Genomic DNA, 7,500 nt, shown 5'->3' on the forward strand with positions numbered 1-7,500 from the left:
ACACACCCTCACAGACCCCTTTATTTATTCACTCCATCGCATTCAATGGTCCCCCCCCCCCCCCCCCACACACACACACACACACACACGCACACACACACACACACACACCACCCCCTCCACACACACATATAGCCTAGCTATAGCTTTTGCCATTATATTATTCTATAGTGGAAGACACCTTATAGAAACAACCAGCCACAAGTGGAGCATAACTGGGCTTTAAAGTACATTTAAATGGTTTAATAATAAGCATGTAATGATGCTTGCTTATTTAAATGGTTTAATAATAAGCATGTAATGATGCTTGCTTATGTGCTTTATGTGGTAATATGAAGCTTGAGATCCATTGAAAGACTATGTGTTGTTGCGCGTTGTTATAAAGCTGTTTGCATTGTTATATTATGTGCATTTGTCAAAGAAGATGATTCAAGTGAACCTATTACTGAATACTTTAGTCTAAATGGCTGATAGAGAGGTTGATAAGTGAGAGGTTTGATTGATCATAGATTTAACCCTAGGTTAATAGCGATCTGTCACATATTCCGCTTAGCTAACTCTTAAGGCCCAGATGAAGCTGGTTCAACCAAATTCTAGCCATGATATTGACATCCAGGTCACCAAAGCAGAGTGAAAGCCGATTCATTTACTTCCTGATGTTGTGCTACACAGCATACAGTTCGATTCAGTCACTTTGGATTGTTACTGCTAAACTAGGACGTATGGATGGATGGATGGATGGATGGGTGGGTGGGTGGGTGGATGGATGGATGGATGGATGGATGGATGGATGGATGGATGGATGGATGGATGGATGGATGGATGGATGGATCTGTGACTACAACCGCCTGCGTGCAACGTGGAAAGGGTTCAACTTAGATGGGACCAATAAGAAGAGCAGTTCCCTCTCTCTCTCTCTCTCTCTCTCTCCCTCTCTCTCTCTCTCTCTCTCTCTCTCTGTCTTTCACATACTAAGTAAAGCCATGTGTAAAACGCAATGTTGTATCTGGCTATGACTAAGCACTGTCTAATGTCATGGATGTAAGTTCTAGGCTAGTGGATGGAGATAGTGTAGCCTACTGTACGGTCCCGTCTCGTCCCCTAGGACTGCATGTGAGCTGCTGGCCCTTGGGTCACTTCCGAGGCCAGATCCATGTGATTCATAGGCGTCAGAGCTGGAAAGACGATGGAATTTTGTTGCTGGTGAAAACGAGGGAAAGCGCAGCTGCGTTTGGGCTCTTTCTCAGGGCAACACCCAGCTGGCAAACACCAGCCACCTAACATGTTTGATTTGATTTGTAACTAATACTTTCCACTCACTGAAAGGCTTACTTAGAAGAAGGCAGGGAATCTGAAAATCTCGAGACTTGCAACTCTCTGAAAACGAGATTTAACTATAAGCGCATCTAACTAATGCATGACAGCGACGATGTGCCCACAAACAGTAACATTGTATATTTCATGAGAACAGTAAAATAGAGTAACATTGTATATTTCATGAGAACAGTAAAATAGAGTAACATTGTATATTTCATGAGAACAGTAAAATAGAGTAACATTGTATATTTCATGAGAACAGTCAAATCCTTTTAAAGGATGACGGATCTGTTGAACATATCTGGATGAAACCCGTGCGTGTCTCTCAACCTCTGCTATTCTGCTATTCTGAGATGCTGCAAGATTCAAACTTTCTTTACCAGCAACCGGAATAAACAATGTAAAATGACAGCAAAATAATACTATTTACATCGTTGTTAATACGGACACTTATTCCCAACTATAGGCTACGAGTGTTCAGTTAAAGTGTTGATGGTCCCAGTTCCCCCAGATAAACGCGTTATGCGTAATGCGCTTCTGACCCACTAACTCTCTGGTTTAGGTTATAAACCTCCTCCTCCTACCTTACTCATGCTTCTCTGGTTTAGGTTATAAACCTCCTCCTCCTACCTTACTCATGCTTCTCTGGTTTAGGTTATAAACCTCCTCCTCCTACCTTACTCATGCTTCTCTGGTTTAGGTTATAAACCTCCTCCTCCTACCTTACTCATGCTTCTCTGGTTTAGGTTATAAACCTCCTCCTCCTACCTTACTCATGCTTCTCTGGTTTAGGTTATAAACCTCCTCCTCCTACCTTACTCATGCTTCTCTGGTTTAGGTTATAAACCTCCTCCTCCTACCTTACTCATGCTTCTCTGGTTCAGGTTATAAACCTCCTCCTCCTACCTTACTCATGCTTCTCTGGTTTAGGTGATAAACCTCCTCCTCCTACCTTACTCATGCTTCTCTGGTTTAGGTTATAAACCTCCTCCTCCTACCTTACTCATGCTTCTCTGGTTTAGGTTATAAACCTCCTCCTCCTACCTTACTCATGCTTCTCTGGTTTAGGTTATAAACCTCCTCCTCCTACCTTACTCATGCTTCTCTGGTTTAGGTTATAAACCTCCTCCTCCTACCTTACTCATGCTTCTCTGGTTTAGGTTATAAACCTCCTCCTCCTACCTTACTCATGCTTCTCTGGTTTAGGTTATAAACCTCCTCCTCCTACCTTACTCATGTTTCTCTGGTTTAGGTTATAAACCTCCTCCTCCTACCTTACTCATGCTTCTCTGGTTTAGGTTATAAACCTCCTCCTCCTACCTTACTCATGCTTCTCTGGTTTAGGTTATAAACCTCCTCCTCCTACCTTACTCATGCTTCTCTGGTTTAGGTTATAAACCTCCTCCTCCTACCTTACTCATGCTTCTCTGGTTTAGGTTATAAACCTCCTCCTCCTACCTTACTCATGCTTCTCTGGTTTAGGTTATAAACCTCCTCCTCCTACCTTACTCATGCTTCTCTGGTTTAGGTTATAAACCTCCTCCTCCTACCTTACTCATGCTTCTCTGGTTTAGGTTATAAACCTCCTCCTCCTACCTTACTCATGCTTCTCTGGTTTAGGTTATAAACCTCCTCCTCCTACCTTACTCATGTTCCTCTGGTTTGGGTTATAAACCTCCTCCTCCTACCTTACTCATGCTTCTCTGGTTTAGGTTATAAACCTCCTCCTCCTACCTTACTCATGCTTCTCTGTGGGTGTTCGTCTTTTAAAAAATCGTTCTTCAGTAGTTTGAATGTTTTGCAGTCTCTCTCCTCAAGGAAAAGTAGGTTTACTATTTTCACACGGTATTAATTATGAAGACATGATCCACATCTCTCACCGTAGTGGGCGGGGTCAAGGTCACCGCGAGCCTCGAGAGGACAGGGGAGGACAGGAGAGGACAGGAGAGGAGAGGACAGGGGAGGAGAGGAGAGGACAGGGGAGGACAGGAGAGGACAGGGGAGGACAGGAGAGGACAGGGGAGGACAGGAGAGGACAGGAGAGGACAGGAGAGGACAGGAGAGGACAGGGGAGGACAGGAGAGGACAGGGGAGGACAGGGGGGGACAGGGGAGGACAGGGGAGGACAGGAGAGGACAGGAGAGGACAGGGGAGGACAGGAGAGGACAGGAGAGGACGGGGGAGGACAGGGGAGGACAGGAGAGGACAGGGGAGGACAGAGGAGGACAGAAGAGGACAGGGGAGGACAGGGGAGGACAGGGGAGGACAGGGGAGGGGAGGGGAGGACAGGAGAGGACAGGGGAGGACAGGGGGGGACAGGGGAGGACAGGGGAGGACAGGAGAGGACAGGGGAGGACAGGAGAGGACAGGAGAGGACAGGAGAGGACAGGGGAGGACAGGAGAGGAGAGGAGAGGAGAGGACAGGAGAGGACAGGAGAGGAGAGGAGAGGACAGGGGAGGACAGGAGAGGACAGGGGAGGACAGGAGAGGACAGGAGAGGACAGGGGAGGACAGGAGAGGACAGGGGAGGACAGGGGGGGACAGGGGAGGACAGGGGAGGACAGGAGAGGACAGGAGAGGACAGGATAGGACAGGAGAGGACAGGAGAGGACAGGAGAGAGGACAGGAGAGGACAGGGGACAGGAGAGGACAGGAGAGGACAGGAGAGGACAGGGGAGGACAGGGGAGGACAGGAGAGGAGAGGAGAGGACAGGAGAGGACAGGGGAGGACAGGGGAGGACAGGAGAGGACAGGAGAGGACAGGAGAGGACAGGGGAGGACAGGAGAGGACAGGAGAGGACAGGAGAGGACGGGGGAGGACAGGGGAGGACAGGAGAGGACAGGGGAGGACAGAGGAGGACAGAAGAGGACAGGGGAGGACAGGGGAGGACAGGGGAGGACAGGGGAGGGGAGGGGAGGACAGGAGAGGACAGGGGAGGACAGGGGAGGACAGGAGAGGACAGGAGAGGACCGGAGAGGACAGGAGAGGACAGGGGAGGACAGGGGAGGACAGGAGAGGACAGGGGAGGACAGGAGAGGACAGGAGAGGACAGGGGAGGACAGGGGAGGACAGGGGAGGACAGGAGAGGACAGGGGAGGACAGGGGAGGACAGGAGAGGACAGGGGAGGACAGGAGAGGAGAGGAGAGGACAGGAGAGGACAGGAGAGGACAGGGGAGGACAGGAGAGGACAGGGGAGGACAGGAGAGGACAGGGGAGGACAGGAGAGGAGAGGAGAGGACAGGAGAGGACGGGGGAGGAGAGGACAGGGGAGGACAGGACAGGGGAGGACAGGAGAGAGGACAGGGGAGGACAGGGGAGGACAGGGGAGGACAGGGGAGGACAGGGGAGGACAGGAGAGAGGACAGGGGAGGACAGGGGAGGACAGGGGAGGACAGGAGAGAACAGGAGAGGAGAGGACAGGAGAGGACAGGGGAGGAGAGGACAGGAGAGGACAGGGGAGGACAGGAGAGGACAGGGGAGGAGAGGACAGGGGAGGACAGGGGAGGACAGGAGAGGACAGGGGAGGACAGGAGAGGAGAGGACAGGGGAGGACAGGACAGGGGAGGACAGGAGAGGACAGGGGAGGACAGGAGAGGACAGGAGAGGAGAGGACAGGGGAGGACAGGAGAGGACAGGGGAGGACAGGAGAGGACAGGGGAGGACAGAGGAGGACAGGGGAGGACAGGAGAGAACAGGAGAGGAGAGGACAGGAGAGGACAGGGGAGGAGAGGACAGGAGAGGACAGGGGAGGACAGGAGAGGACAGGGGAGGACAGGAGAGGACAGGAGAGGACAGGGGAGGACAGGGGAGGACAGGAGAGGAGAGGAGAGGACAGGAGAGGACAGGGGAGGACAGGGGAGGACAGGGGAGGACAGGAGAGGAGAGGAGAGGACAGGGGAGGACAGGAGAGGACAGGGGAGGACAGGGGAGGACAGGAGAGGACAGGAGAGGACAGGGGAGGACAGGAGAGGACAGGAGAGGACAGGGGAGGACAGGAGAGGACAGGGGAGGACAGGAGAGGACAGGAGAGGACAGGGGAGGACAGGAGAGGACAGGGGAGGACAGGAGAGGACAGGGGAGGACAGGAGAGGACAGGAGAGGACAGGAGAGGACAGGAGAGGACAGGGGAGGACAGGAGAGGACAGGGGAGGACAGAGGAGGACAGAAGAGGACAGGGGAGGACAGGGGAGGACAGGGGAGGGGAGGGGAGGACAGGAGAGGACAGGGGAGGACAGGGGAGGACAGGAGAGGACAGGAGAGGACCGGAGAGGACAGGAGAGGACAGGGGAGGACAGGGGAGGACAGGGGAGGACAGGGGAGGACAGGAGAGGACGGGGGAGGACAGGGGAGGACAGGAGAGGACAGGGGAGGAGAGGAGAGGACAGGAGAGGACAGGAGAGGACAGGAGAGGACAGGGGAGGACAGGGGAGGACAGGGGAGGACAGGAGAGGACAGGGGAGGACAGGGGAGGACAGGAGAGGACAGGAGAGGACAGGAGAGGACAGGGGAGGACAGGAGAGGACAGGAGAGGACAGGAGAGGACAGGGGAGGACAGGAGAGGACAGGGGAGGACAGAGGAGGACAGAAGAGGACAGGGGAGGACAGGGGAGGACAGGGGAGGGGAGGGGAGGACAGGAGAGGACAGGGGAGGACAGGGGAGGACAGGAGAGGACAGGAGAGGACCGGAGAGGACAGGAGAGGACAGGGGAGGACAGGGGAGGACAGGGGAGGACAGGGGAGGACAGGAGAGGACGGGGGAGGACAGGGGAGGACAGGAGAGGACAGGGGAGGAGAGGAGAGGACAGGAGAGGACAGGAGAGGACAGGAGAGGACAGGGGAGGACAGGGGAGGACAGGGGAGGACAGGAGAGGACAGGGGAGGACAGGGGAGGACAGGAGAGGACAGGAGAGGACAGGGGAGGACAGGAGAGGACAGGGGAGGACAGGAGAGGACAGGGGAGGACAGGAGAGGAGAGGACAGGGGAGGACAGGACAGGGGAGGACAGGAGAGAGGACAGGGGAGGACAGGGGAGGACAGGGGAGGACAGGGGAGGAGAGGACAGGGGAGGACAGGAGAGAGGACAGGGGAGGACAGGGGAGGACAGGGGAGGACAGGAGAGAACAGGAGAGGACAGGGGAGGAGAGGACAGGGGAGGAGAGGACAGGAGAGGACAGGGGAGGACAGGAGAGGACAGGAGAGGACAGGAGAGGACAGGAGAGGACAGGGGAGGACAGGAGAGGACAGGGGAGGACAGGGGAGGACAGGGGAGGACAGGAGAGGACAGGGGAGGACAGGAGAGGACAGGGGAGGAGAGGACAGGAGAGGACAGGGGAGGACAGGAGAGGACAGGGGAGGACAGGAGAGGACAGGGGAGGACAGGAGAGGACAGGGGAGGACAGGAGAGGACAGGAGAGGACAGGAGAGGACAGGGGAGGACAGGAGGGGACAGGGGAGGACAGGAGAGGAGAAGAGAGGAGAAGAGAGGACAGGAGAGGACAGGAGAGGAGAAGAGAGGACAGGAGAGGACAGGGGAGGACAGGGGAGGACAGGGGAGGACAGGAGAGGACAGGAGAGGACAGAAGAGGACAGGAGAGGAGAGGACAGGAGAGGACAGGGGAGGACAGGGGAGGACAGGGGAGGACAGGAGAGGACAGGAGAGGACAGGAGAGGACAGGAGAGGAGAGGAGAGGACAGGGGAGGACAGGGGAGGACAGGGGAGGACAGGAGAGGACAGGGGAGAGGACAGGGGAGGACAGGAGAGGACAGGGGAGGACAGGGGAGGACAGGGGAGGACAGGGGAGGACAGGAGAGGACAGGAGAGGACAGGAGAGGAGAGGAGAGGAGAGGAGAGGACAGGGGAGGACAGGGGAGGACAGGGGAGGACAGGAGAGGACAGGAGAGGACAGGACAGGAGAGGAGAGGACAGGAGAGGACAGGAGAGGACAGGAGAGGACAGGGGAGGACAGGAGAGGACAGGGGAGGACAGGAGAGGACAGGAGAGGACAGGAGGGGACAGGACAGGAGAGGAGAGGACAGGGGAGGACAGGAGAGGACAGGAGAGGACAGGAGAGGAGAGGACAGGGGAGGACAGGGGAGGACAGGGGAGGACAGGAGAGGACATGGGAGGACAGTCTGACTCGAAACCCGCGGACACATGATGGATGTGCTTTTGTGTTTATAG

At 55.1% G+C, this 7,500-nt stretch overlaps 1 protein-coding gene across 1 annotated transcript in view; it reads right to left on the reverse strand.

The window, feature by feature from the left end:
* The window catches only part of LOC311315097 (histone deacetylase 7-like), a gene marked incomplete at both ends in the record, with an annotated part of 33,922 nt that overhangs the window by 23,412 nt on the left and 3,010 nt on the right, over window positions 1-7,500 (reverse strand).

Source organism: Borostomias antarcticus, assembly GCF_949987555.1.
Source record: "Borostomias antarcticus genome assembly, chromosome: 11".
NCBI classification, from domain to species: domain Eukaryota; kingdom Metazoa; phylum Chordata; class Actinopteri; order Stomiiformes; family Stomiidae; genus Borostomias; species Borostomias antarcticus.